Source organism: Simochromis diagramma, unplaced genomic scaffold (genome assembly GCF_900408965.1).
Source record: "Simochromis diagramma unplaced genomic scaffold, fSimDia1.1 OVJJ01000523.1, whole genome shotgun sequence".
In the NCBI taxonomy this organism is placed as follows: Eukaryota; Metazoa; Chordata; class Actinopteri; order Cichliformes; family Cichlidae; genus Simochromis; species Simochromis diagramma.
This window is the reverse complement of record NW_024387242.1, coordinates 1,728-15,607: the sequence shown is the minus strand read 5'-3', so window position 1 is coordinate 15,607 and position 13,880 is coordinate 1,728. Positions and strand designations below refer to the sequence as shown.

The 13,880-nt window shown below is 43.7% G+C and overlaps 2 long non-coding RNA genes across 2 annotated transcripts; one reads left to right on the top strand and one right to left on the bottom strand.

The window, feature by feature from the left end:
- Window positions 1-333: 333 nt before the first annotated feature.
- Window positions 334-766, bottom strand: LOC120747033. The gene is made up of 2 exons (XR_005699030.1): window positions 618-766; window positions 334-420 (listed from the first exon to the last, which is right to left on the bottom strand). It is a non-coding gene; the product is annotated as an uncharacterized LOC120747033 (long non-coding RNA).
- Window positions 767-8,798: 8,032 nt separating this feature from the next.
- Window positions 8,799-12,937, top strand: LOC120747034. Its single transcript, XR_005699031.1, has 3 exons — window positions 8,799-9,126; window positions 12,126-12,265; window positions 12,888-12,937. It is a non-coding gene; the product is annotated as an uncharacterized LOC120747034 (long non-coding RNA).
- Window positions 12,938-13,880: the final 943 nt, after the last annotated feature.

Sequence of the window (13,880 nt, the reverse complement as noted above, 5' to 3'; positions counted from 1 at the left end):
AAAATCTGCCATGGCTCAGCAATGTGTCCCTCCCTCTTTTTATTTCTTTCTTTTTTTTTTTTTTTTAACTCTCCAAAAAAAAAGAAAGCACAGAGCCCCGCCCGATGTCTCTAAAGAACGCAGAAAATGGCAGGACTAAGAAAAGCCAGTCTCCCGCGACTTTTCCACCTTCCAGGAAGTAGACGGCCCCCGTTGCGGTCGCAGGATAGCAGGAGCTGGGGTCACGGCACCAGTGTAACCGGTTTCTGCTTCATCCCACTGCAACAGTTCGGCCCAAACAGACTCCTCGACTCTGCGTTGTGTAGTGTTTTTAAAAAGACAAGGAGTCTCTGATCGATCGTTGCCACTTTATTTCCTGAATGGAAACAACGGTGTTGTATCAGTGCAAATGGCTCGCCGCACACCACTCTGCACAGCACACTACGGCAGAACATCTCATTAGCATTCCGCTTTAGCATACAGTTTCACACATTAATAAACAAATGAAAAGTACATAAAACTGGTGTTGGACATGTGTCCACTAAGCACTTATTACACTCGGTGCTCGTCAGCTAATCAAACATGTTTTATGTGTCTGTACTACTTAGCTATATTGTGTGCGGAACAATACAACTCACCTCTCGTATGGCTACGGCAGACTGGCAGCGATTACTGCAGCCAGCCTCACCTAACCAGCCACACCGAGAGGGGGGGCGCTGTTTCCCCATTACACTGATATTTGTGGCAAGTGGAATAATACCACATAAACACTGTTACACCTGCCTAGTCTGTCTTGGACTCAACGCTGCTCCTAATGTCTCTCCATACTCAGCCTTTAGTCTCTCCTCCACCTCTGCCTCTCTCACGCTCTTCTCTGGCTCTACTTTCTGCTAACATTCTTGCTTCTCTCCTCTTCTGAGCCTGCTCCAGCCACAACTTAGCAACTGCAATTCCTTCCTCTGCTTCGCTTTTCCTGTTTTACCTGCTACACTTACAGCTATTCTTTCTACCAGCATTTTACACTGAACTTCCACTAATGTCCCTTCAAATCCATATTTCTTACGCCAACAACCTACATACTGCGTGCTGCCTGGTAAAAATTTCTCCATAAATTTTACATTCCCTTCTAAGGCAGACTTACACATTTTATTCTCCATTACAAGACAACAATCTGCACGCACAGCTAGCGCTCTCTGTTGAAAACTCTCAAACGCCCCATATGGCGGAGAATTCAACCTTCGGACACTCTCCAACGCCCCAAAGGGCGGAGATTCCGGACTCCTTCACGGCGGAGACGCCGAACCTAGGTTATCTCCACGCCCCAAATGGCGGAGAAGCCTGCGTCTCTCTCACGTGGCTAGCGCGCTCCCGTACCTGCGGTCAACGCAGGGTCACGTAGCCGCTCTCTAAGGCCTTCTGTACTCACTGTTTGTTTACGTTCATGGGAAGAGTCTCTGGATCCCGTCAATCGTCATCCATCCCGAGGGGAGGTCAGGCGCAAACTTCCCGGCCTGGTGGCAAGCCAAAAACACCAGGGCTTTACGTCAATCATCCCAGACGTTGCGGTGGCGTCCTCTCCCTCTCCTCGGTGGATGCAATGTGTTAGGCTCCGGCTCCGAAGGACCAAATAACTGTTGGTTCTGTGTTTCCACAAACCCCGCTAATTCTAGAGACTTATTCATCATGAAGAAAACAAGACAGTCGATCGATCCATTACTTGCGCAAGGGAGGCCTCTCATCTATGTCCAGCACACGACAATGACCCCGATGGTGGCCTCCTCTCGCTGCCTTTTATTGACAAACTTCAAACAATAGTTTACAAAACACCTCCCCTTGCAACCCCCCTTTGGTTACAAAGACAAGGCACTGTATGTAAATGTATATGTGCGAACTCCTGTAAGAGTGTGTGTGTGTGTGTGACCTCCTGCTGACCAAAGGGTCGTAAACGCAGGAAGCTTACATCAAAAGAAACAGATCTTTCAGATAGGATGTATCTACAATAAAACCTCCCCCAGTACAGAGTGGTTGGAGAGGTGGTCAGGATCAAAGGAATAGCTTTGATCCTACTGCTTAAACTAAGACTGTACAAATTTAAGAAACACAATGGCAACATTCAACAATTAGACTTAACAGCTCTCATGGGTGAAGTTTGGCTTTGAGGGTCGGGGAGCAGAAAAAGCTTTTAAGGACCTTTGATTTCCATCCAGTTCTGCTTTAAAGTGTTAAGGATGAAGCAGCAGTGCTCCTCTTTGCTCCTCTGAAATCTGTCTACACCCGACTGATAAACAACAGCAAACAGTGCAAAACTTATGAATAAATTAGTAACAAAAACACAGTGTAGAAGGTAAGTAGAGGCTCTGCACACCATCATCAGGCCCAATGCTACGAAACTTCAAAGTCTCTAGCTGACCGGCATCCTGAGGTTTGTCATGCAGGATTAAAGGAGCCAGAACTTTGTTCACACAGCTAGGATTGTATTTTACACTGACCCTGGGTCAGTACGAGGATGATAAACTCTATAAATGCTGTCCATTTAAATGGTCTTACCTGTAAACACTCCACCACAATCCAGTGAGAGTGGATTCTGGAGTCTTCCCATCCTCCTGTTAGTGATCCTCCACCTGGATGGATGAGAACAACCTTGTGAACAAACTAGCAGGTGTAGCAGGTCCTACTGGCCCACATCTATGAACTGGTTACTGCTAATAACGCCCATTGAATGGACTGATGACATCTGAAGCTGGTGTTTCGAGTCTGTCTGTGCTGTCGTCAAGAGACAAGGTAAGAAAATATAACATTTGAAGATAATTCCAGAAAGAAACACTGAAATATGCTATTATTACTGCTATTAACATGGTTGTTTTTAGGGCTGCTCTGATAAAATCTGGGGATTCTTGAACATTAAAAAGGGTCTGAACTGGCCTGTGGTCCTGACTATTATCTTTACACTCTCTGTGTCAGGGCTGGACTGCTAATCTAGCATACGGGCCTTTTGGGCCGATGGACCGGCCACATGTTTGCTCCATGTTTCTATCTGATGGAAGGCCCAACACGTCGTTCCATCTACCAGGTTTCATTTGTATTATCGTTCTTCTGGGTTCAGAGCAGCACAAGAAGGGCCCTGGACTCACTGGAGCTTTTTCATTTATGATCCTTTTTGAATCTTTCTGACAAACAGTGAAAATGTGTTTCTTTAATCTCCGTCTATATGTTCATCATGAAAACTCCACATGATTCTGAGCCCTTATGATCCCTGCACAAACTCATCTCTAACCCTCTGCTGATCTTTGCTCCATGGATTTAACTCTTCACTGAACTGGACGTCCACAGTGTTCAAATCCCTGCAAGCAGGATGAAGTCCAGCCAGCCAATCACAGGACAGGAAGTGATCAGCTGACACGGTGATTTGAAGCTGTCAGGGTGAGGCTGCTTCATGCAGGTGTGAAACTATGAGGAAGCTGAACGCCTCCTCTTTCCTCAGCAGTGATCTGTGGCAGTCTGCCATCATGTTTGGCTGCTCACACTGAATGTGACTCACTGAAAGCTGAACCATGTTTTTGATGATCACACTTTAATTTAACAGCTGAACAATGAACTTTTAGAAAGAGTCAAATCTGACAGACAAACGTTTTTTCTTCATGTTGTTGAAGTTTCACATGTTCAAATATTTCTGTTGTTTCAATGAACAACATAAATGTTGATGTGATGTCCAAGTAAAACACAGAGTTTAGATTGATCTAAAAACGTCTGTAATCCAGATGATTCCAAACAAAGTGTGAAATAAGAGCAACATTTCATTGAAGCTGTGGCTTCATTTATCACAGTGTCACAAAGAGTTTCCTGTTTCCAGCCTGTCAGCTCTCAGTGTTATATTGCACATGTGCTGTGAGTAATAATGTAAATAATAATAATAGAAATGAATAAATAAAGAGATAAACAGCACCAACAGGAGCCTGCAGAGAGTTTCTGGTCTTGCAAAGACAAACATGTTTGTTCCAACAGAACATTCAGATCATAATTCAGATGTGAAAAGCTGTCAGACAGGACAGCTTATATAAACACAGTGTTTAGTTTGTGAGAGCAGGTAAAGGCAAAGAACCAGGAATGAACTGTGGGGACCTGATTGGACGCTTTGGATTTCCTGATCTCACAACCACGAGTGCTGCTGCTGCGCCCTGCTGGGGCCAGTTTCCCCCCAACTGTCCCCTTGAACCACCTGGAGGTGTGAGCGCTTAATGTTAGGCGTTAGTTATTAATGTTACTGATGTTCTTCTGTGTTTTGGGAACTAATTACTAAAGTGGGCTTAACTTTATCATTGACCTGCTGGCGTTCGGTTTATTTCCACATAGTCTAGTTTGATGCACGTTCATGTCACAAGCTTCAAAACGTTTGTCACACTGGGAGTGAACTATGACCCTAAAGCTAAATGCACCTTTCATTGAACATGAGCTCACTGCACAACAATGACTGCAGATCTACACACAGACACACACAGACACACACAGGCTGTGTGTTGAGGTGAATAACAGGCTTTTAATTTGCTTCTTAGGAATAAAAATGCTTCCCAAATATTTCATATGAATAAAAATGTAGAAACATCTGGAGCACAGATGTGTAAAGATGCTGTGATATTCAATCAGAGTCAAAATGAGGAAAGAGGAACAGACGGTTTCCAGATCAGCACACATGACCCTGCAGCAGAGTTCACTATAGTGCACGGTGGTTGTAGATGGACTGGAGTAAGAGCACATCTGAGATGGAAACAAGGAGCACAGGCTGTATGTAGCAGATGGATGAAGCCTCCAGTCACTCACACAGTCCCATCTTAAAGCCTCCAGCCTGGTGTTTAGAAACTGGCGAGAGGGAAGCGAGGGGACGCTGACGCAGCAGTAACGTGTGGCTACAGCATGAACATTGTTGTGTTGGAGACCAGAAACCCATCCATCTCTCAGCAGAGTGGGCTTGTTTATTTAGAGGTGCAGTTACTGCAACGCTAAGGAAACACTGCCTCCGTCTTTCACACAAAGCCTGGAGTTCCCTGCGTGAGAGCAGGCATGGATAGACCTGACTGTTGGGAACATATCCACCGACTTCTGAGCGTTGAAGTGTTGACCGGTCTGCAGGCTCAGGCAGCAGCTGACTGTTAGCCTGATGCTGCAGAGGAAGCTGTCAGCAGCTCCCACAGAGCCTGACTGACTGTGAGAGGACAGAGGGACTTCAAATCCAGCATCGCTTCAGCCTGTGAGGAACTATTCGCCGTGGTTATTTGTAGTACGATGAATCGTGTCTGCAGATCAAAGCGTGACTGTGAGATAATCACAGGCAGTGGCTGAGATACAGTATGGTGGCATTAAGTGCAGATTCCTTCAGAGCGCCATGCTTAAGCTGGACAATGTCAAATCCAATTTTTCCAGAAGGAATTCAGGAGAAATTTCTGTCCTTTAAAAAGATTGAATTTGCTGCAGCAGTTGAAAAGTTCACAGCACTGGAGCGCAGTGTGACACAACAGTCTGCCTCACACCAAGGATGGCCCTCATTGGGCCGTACAGCTCATGTGACAGTAACAAAGATCATTATGGCCGTCTTCTCCCAGAACCACACAGTCTGCTGTGACTCCTCCCCGTTCAGTCTGACCTCGCCTGGTTTCTGCTCCTTCTTCTGTGAGAGACAGGAAAGAAAAGCATCTCCCTCCATGGCCTCCATTAGATCCACAGTGTAGTTCAGGATATGTTGTTGGGACGTCCTGACCCAGAGACTATTCTCACCATTATTATGTTATATTAGCTCTGGCTGCTCTGTACCCAGCAGGGCGGGGCCTAAGCCTAAGGCGAGCAGTGCAACAACATTTCAGAATCAGCAGAGTACCATGTCCACAAACACGAGCCTGCAGGTCTGTCTGCACTCACAGCTAAATACACATAAAAGCATTTTACTGGTGGACATCACTGAAGGTTTCCTTCATGAATATAAAGAAATACTTAAAAAATAACAAACATTGAATAGAAGTGATTTGATTTCATGAGGTTTTATTTAATAAGCTGTTTTCTTTTGGAAACGAGGACCAAACAGATTTATGGAGCAGGAAGTCCAATAACGTCGGTGCTGCTCACAAGTTTTCCAGCTCACTGCATCTTCGCTTATTTCCTTATCTCTGACCTTTGACCTCAGCTTTGTCCCTGATTTCTTCTCTTTTTTGAAACAGTTTTTAGGAGGCAGTGAATTCTTTGGAAGCTGATGTTTGGTGCGCCCTCACCAGCCCAGAGAGATAAGAGGAGCCGAGACTCTGTGATAAGATTCAGCGATTAAACCAAAACTTCTTTTCTTTGTTTGTTCGCTGATGTTGAGTCTGAGAAATGCCGACTCCCTGAATACTTCTGTGGTCACATGACCATCGAGGTCTGTTTCAGAAGGACACAGTGGAAACATGTGGGAGTGGGGGTCACAGAGAGATCTGGAGGGGATCTGATGGGAGCATCAGTTTGATGTTGCACGCAGGTTTATCTTCAGTATGTTTCACCTGAGCTCATATTTGAACATCTCACACTGTGAACCTTCAGCTGATAGCACAGTTTGTGTGACGGTCACGGCTCCTTGCTGTCAAGCACACTGCTGCACAAACACGTGGTCAGTGCTAATCACTGTTTTCTGTTGCCTTGTTTTTCAGGCTGTCATACTAAAGAAGACGTCCTGATCACTGGGGGTCAGTCTGATAACTGACTTTCATGGCTGACTGAGAGACACGGCTCCCATCACCCCTCTGTCTGCGTCTGTCTCAGCAGAAACACCGTTTAACCCCAAACCATGGATTTAATCAGCGCTCAGGTTCTGTTTGTCTGAATTCTTTTACATTTTTGAGATTTTTTTAACCTCCACCTTCCTGTATCACTGGACCCTCCTCTCTCTTCTTCCCTTCCTGTTAACAAACTTCATTCTTCAGCTTTTGTTTCACCACCGTCTCCTCTGCAAAACTCACAACACCGAGAAACTGAGACACAAACGTTTCCTGAGCTAAAGCTAACGGACTGACAGCTACAAGGAGTGACTCTCTTTATCCTGCTGCCAGGTGGGTGGAGCCTGTGTGATGGGGGACGTTTCAGATGCAGCGGAGCATTTTAAAGTGAAGGTTTAGAGGTTTCTCTGGAAGCTTCATGGGAGCCCAAATAGCATTTATAAGGTTCCTGTTTCTGGTTTCCTGATGTCCAGCGCAGCCAACATCCACAGAATGTGGTTCATTCATGGAAACACGCTGATGCTGCACAACAGGCTGCTCACTTTTTGATCAATCTCCATCAAAGGTGTGCACATGATTCTCTTTTATGTTTGTGTGTTTTCACAGTGACCTCATCTTCATGTGTCCGTTTTTATCTGGATAGCTGCAGCTGATTTTCTGAAAACCATAAACATCTTAATGTCTCCTGTTTGTGAAAACACACAAACAGAATGTTTGTTTAAAAAACAAAAAAGATGTGTAGTGGTAAGACTACACATCCTTGGAGCGGGAGTCACAAGTTCGATTCCCATCCAGTATCTAGTAAGGGTCCTGGCTAGACCCTTCATGCTAAAACCAAAAGGCCCTGGAATGGCTCGGCTACGTCTGCAGCCTGTCCACAACACGGACACAAAACATTTCACTGCATGCTGTACTCTGTGTGATCCTGTATGTGACAGATAATAAAGCTGGATTGTTGTTGTGTTAAAAACACTCTGTGCATATGATGCTTTGTCGTCCTAAACAAGGCATGAGTGTGTGTGCGATATATATCAGATTTATGATGTTTTAAATGTCTCCTCTCTGTAAGAAAGATTTTTGTATAAGTGATGAAACAAATGAAAAATAAAAGTTGTCAAAATATTTTCCCCATTTCTTTCTGTTACTCCTGTTTTGTTTTGTTTTTACTATGAGACTTCTTTTTCAGCTCAAAGAAGAGAACAGCCAATCAGAGTCTGCATGTGTCCCAACCATCCAATCACAGTGTGTGGGCCTGCATGCCTGTGATGGCTGAGGTGAAGTACACCTGAGGATTTGGGGACTGTCTCTGTCTCTGTCATCGTTCTTCAGTTTCAAAGCTGACCTGTTGTACTGGTGTAGCTGCTCCACTGGAGCATGCTCACATTAAGAACAGCTACAGTTTCAGATAACAAGGTCACTAACCCCCGTGAGCCCAAACCGAGTGCAGCAGTCTGTGTTCAGGATGACTCTGAATCATACAGTTTTACATGTACAGTTTTATACCCCAACAATAACACATTTTTAGGATTATTATCATCTTCTGGAACCGATGTGGCCGTCCTGTTGTCTCCCTTCGAGCCTCCTTCTTACGCTCACGTCCCTCGTTACCTGCTCCTTTCCTGGAACGACAGAGACAAAAACAACTCCCTGCCTAGCCCTGATTATTTAATATGATCCTGATCCTGATTCTATTTATCTAGTTCGGGAGATTCTGTTTGGACTCCCTTTGGCCCAGAAATATCCTTCTAACTGTTATCTGGTGTGATGTCAGCATGTAGCAAAGAGACCCTCTGTGCTCCTGCATCAATTCTCTATCAGTCATAGCCCTGAACAACGTTTCTGACCCTCAAAGCATGGAGCGCCAACTGATTTATGAGCACATTGCATTCTCTATATAAAAATAATAAAATATATATATATATATTTGTTCCAGACGTATTTCTTTGTCATGGGAAGAAATCCTGAAATCATCATGAATGAGTGGGGATTTCTATAACTTTGTGTATATAATTTGGCATTTCTTACTGATGTAGGCCAGAAAGAAATATATAATACAATTTCATTTACTTTAAAGTTTTATTTGCAAGACATAACAGAAAAAATAGAAAGTTCCAAATATAATGTGCATGAAACAAATTCAAACGTGGTGCAGATGTGTTTCAAGAGTTAATCTGCCTGTAGTCTATGGCCACAGGTGGCGCTAGTTGACTCGACTCCATTTGAGTGCACACAAAGTAAACTGCTCGCTTTAGTTGTGCAGCAAAAACGCTGAAATCGGAGAAATAAAACGTGCGAGGGGAACGATAACGAAGACAAGATTCTCCCGATCGTTTACTCTTGCTGTCCTGTGAACAGCGTCGGCGTGGTGCTAATTGTTTGCTTTTTTCGCGATCGCTTCCTGCATGAATATCACCAGGTAAACTCGCAACGTTTTTGAACATTTTGTTGTTCAAGAGCCACAAGACTGATGGAGTGTGTTTGAGGAAACCTCACAAATATCACACATGGAATATTTGGTGTTTATTTCCTGTTTTGTCGTAGCGGCTCCTGAAAAGCAAGTCTACCTCACATCTGTTCGACCAACGCCAGTTAATCTGGAATTCAATTATCCATGTGATTAGCTAGGTACAGTGGAACCCCGACTTACGAAATTAATCCGTTCCTGAGGGTCTTTCATAAGTCGAAAATTTTCACAAGTCGAAGCACCCATTGCGCGTTTTGAGTGAGCTGATGCTAAACGATAGGCTATAGGCTAATTGCTAACTAGAACAACAATACGTCGTTCAAGTGGAACAGCAAAGCGCAAGTACGGAAACCAAGGGGTTGTCACATGATTCGGAAGGCATTGTGGGCATTGTAGGCTCAGCCAATGAGAGACAGCGGATTTCATTACTAGGGCATGTTGCCGTAACACGGGCAGAAATATTGCCGTTCAGTGCCTTCGTAACTTGAATTTTTCGTGAAACGGGGTCCACTGTAACTCCTAAATGCGTGTAGATCAAAGGAAATTATTTTACCTGGATATGATTGTCTCTGATGAGCCTAAGGTACAAAACATGCGGGCAACGACGATAAGGTTTTTCTAGCTCATCAAGAATTAAAACTGTACAAGAAAACGGAGCGACATTTCTGGGTCCATTTTAAAGTTTTCGTGCTATGGCGTTAGCAACTAGAAAAACAAAGTAGAGGAAGTAAGGACAGACTTGAACGAAGGCTAGAAAGCTATCCACAGCCCACCTGTTATGTTGTATACTCACTGTTTGTTCAATAAAGTTTCTATTTTAAAAAAAAGGCTGTCCACAGCCGCTCACTTCCTGACAACCTGTCCGTTGAAGGACACTACTACTAAGGACGCTATCTACCCGTAGGTAGTGTCCTTTCGAAGGATTAGAAAGAAGCTTGTGCAGGGATCATAAGGGGTGCAGCTCAGATCTATGTGAACCTGAGATTTTTGCCAGGACGTGATGTAGGTAGTGTCCTTTGGAGCATCCTTCCCCTGAATTCGGACACAGCATTAGTGTGTGCAGCCATGATGGCAGACTGCCACAGATCACTGCTGAGGAAAGAGGAGGCGTTCAGCTTCCTCATAGTTTCACACCTGCATGAAGCAGCCTCACCCTGACAGCTTCAAATCACTGTGTCAGCTGATCACTTCCTGTCCTGTGATTGGCTGGCTGTACTTCATCCCACAGATCTGCTTTCAGGGATTTGAACACTGCTTTTGGAGGGTTAGAAATAAGCTTGTGCAGGGATCATAAGTGTTGTGGCTCAGATTTATGTGAACCTGAGATTTTTGCCAGGTTAAGTTTTAATGATGAAATTATAGACAGAGATTGAATAAACATATTTTCCACAGTTTGTCAGAAAAATTAAAACAGGAAATGAAATGAAAAAGCTCCAGTGAGTCCAGGGCCCTTCTTGTGCTGCTCTGAACCCAGAAGAACTATAATACAAATGAAACCTGGTAGATGGGACGGATGTGTTGGGCCTTCCATTAGATAGAAACATGGAGTAAACATGTGAGAAGCTTGGTGAAGCTTTTTAGCACTGTGGATTTCCCACTCTGTGTCACTGTGAGTAATTGATTGTTCTGAACCACAGGGTTTGGTTTGTGCTCCTTGAACTGATATTGATCAGATATTTATTTCCTGAGTGAATTTAATGTTTGATGTAGATTGCACACAAAATCAATTTGGATCATCTGCAGAAATAACACATGTGAACAAACCAGCAACATCACTGTTGCTGACACTAAATCTGAGCACAGCTCACAGCTGAGTGTGTTCCAGTAAAGTGTGAGCAGCACAAACACAATCACACTTTCATCACTAGTTCCCTCCAACAATGTGCTGACATGTGTGAGTCTTTATATTGATGCTGTCATTATTATTTCTTATATTGAAACAATGATTGTTATTCACTGATAAATTCAAAAAGTGCAAACGTAGCTGGAAATGCACTGAAGGACTCAACGCTGCTGAACGGGCCAATCACAGCAGCCGTGGGCAGCGTGGACCCGACGTGTATATTTCTGTGGAGGTGCTACGACATAAATCTCCTGCTGGAGCAGAACAAATCTGTCTCCTCACTGTGGCTGTGTGCTGTGTACCTGTACAGGTGTGTGTGAGCTGAAGCCCATGCTGTGCGTCAGGTAGGAGGTGAACTGTTCAGGTCTGAGCCTCAAACTCCTGCAGGGACCAAATGTGACAAAGACAGAATTTAACTGTGTTGTACAAAAGCTCACTAAATGTGCTCCAAGTAGAACTAATGGATTTCACCAAAGTCCAAATGAATGAGTGAGATATATGAACAAGAAGTGTGAGTCATTATATTTGTGTGTGCAGTGTGTGTGAAACTAACACAACTCATACTGCACCAAAGTGTTGCTGCACGGGGGTCACTCACTGCATAGTTGTGTGTCTGCAGGTGCGCCTGTCACACCAAACATCTTTGGCTGTGGCTGTTCCACAGCTGCAGCGCCAGGATGAATAATCTGCCCGGCAACAGGCTCTGATAGGCCCGTTTAAACAGTCTGACCGCAGACACGTGAACACACAGAACAAACAGCAAACAGACAAAATAAGAAAAAAGGCTCTTGGAAAGTTGAACATCAGCTAAAAGCCTAATATGTTTCTCAGGGTCTGATTGGACCCCAATCAGAGTTAAAATGAGGGAATCATGCACTTGTATGTAAATACTCCAAATAAATGGAAATGTTTCACTGTGTGGGCAACGTTGATGTGGAAGTGGGTAACAGAAATGTTTTAGCCTTCTTTCCAGGTGATGCTGTCAGGTGTGATTGTAGCCACGCAGCTACCGAGTGGACAGAATGTAAAATCAAATCATCTTTACTTCTCATTTCATGGATTTTATGCTTTATTTTAAACCTTAATACTTTTTTCTCCTCTGTGTAAGCTGGACTTGGAGTTTGTCAAGCTCACAGCAGGAAAGACGGATCGTTTTTAGGAAGATGGGAAGCCAGTATCATTCTGAAACTCACATCAGAGGAAACAAGAATGTTTCTCTGCTGAAGGACTTTGAAGAGAAGACTGAAGGTACTTTTCCATAAACATAAACTCCTCCCCTCATGTTTACTGCTAGAAAGTGAAAACAAAAGGATGATTAAATAAGAGTCTCCTTACTGTCTTTAGATGACGAGTGGATGTTTTTATGATATTAATAGAAAAATTATACAACAAATATTTATAAATTTTACTTTTGCTGCCACCCTCTGATAAACAGGTTGGAATATCACTGTGTTTACTGATGGGGGAGAATGAGGTCTATGGAGACGGTCGTTAACAGACTTTAAGTTATGTGGCCTTGTGCAGCCGTCTTAGCTGCACATGTTTGTAATAAGTTTCTCCAGCTTTGTCTGAGAAGACAGTTTATCACATAGAAGCCACAGGAGGAGCCTTTAGCCTCTGCATTTCTGATTTCTGCCATTTTTGTTGTACATTTCATGACTGATTGAATAACACATTTCGTCTCATTACTGAGAAGTAACAGCTGCTTAACATGAAGCCCAGATGTTGGTGTGGGTCAGTGCTGTGGGCATTTTTCTCCAGCATTAGGATCAGATCACATGATCTGGAGTCTCAGAGTGAAGTGTTTATATCTTCTGTGACCACGGCACGTTAACTTCCTGTTACTTTAACCATAAATCTGTGATCCCAGAGCTCAGTGAAGACAGGAAGTGAAGCTGCTGCATCTACAGGAGGAAGAGGAGGGACCCTGAGTTCCCGTTAGAGGAACAAAGTGCTGATTAAACAGACTGAACATCAGGAGCTCTGAAGAACAACCTCAAAGTTTCATCTTCTCAGACTCACAGGGAGGAGCGTCTGCTGTCAGTGTCAGCAGCACAGCAGGTGTGAGGATGAAGGCAGACTCTGACCTGATGGTCACATGTCACATGACTCTTCTTCTCCTGCAGAAATGATCCCTGTAACTGCTGCCTGCTCCAATCAGACGTCAGTAGATGATGATGATAAAATAATTTAAAATCTGTGGGGAAGATGAAATTAAAATGCAGCAGCTGTAACAAATAAGACGAGATTAAAGCAGAAAATCATCAATCTGCTGATTTAGTGCACAAAGCGTTAGATAAACATTTCAATGTGATCATTATTTAACACTGAGCAAACTCAGTGCTGCTGTTTATCTCTGAGGTGATGGCTGCACGTGTGAGTCTGAAGCTTTAAACCAACGTAAACATGGGAAGAACATGCAAACACAGAAAGGCTCCGGCCTGATGGTGGAATTGAACTTAGGATCTTCTTGCTGTGAGGGAACGGTGCTAACCACTGCACCGCCGTGCAGAATGCTACTTAAAAAATAGTCTGTAAATAAAAGAATCACTGAAAAGGTGGCACTTCTAAATGATTTACTCTACACATTACAAGTTTTACAGTTTTACTAAGTCTGTGCAGGTTTTCAGTCATAACGGCTTGAAGGCAACAGGAACGTTCCCTCTGAGGTGAAGAGAAAGAAAAGGAACATTAAAACTAAAGATGGCACGACACCATTTTTTATGTCTGATACCGATATCATACATTTGGATCGCTGCCGATACCGATATAGTGTGTTATTTAATCAATAAAACTGTTTTTTAAATATCTTGCTGCTTTTTGTATAAGTTCATACTCAAGTTACAAAAACAAAACAAAACAC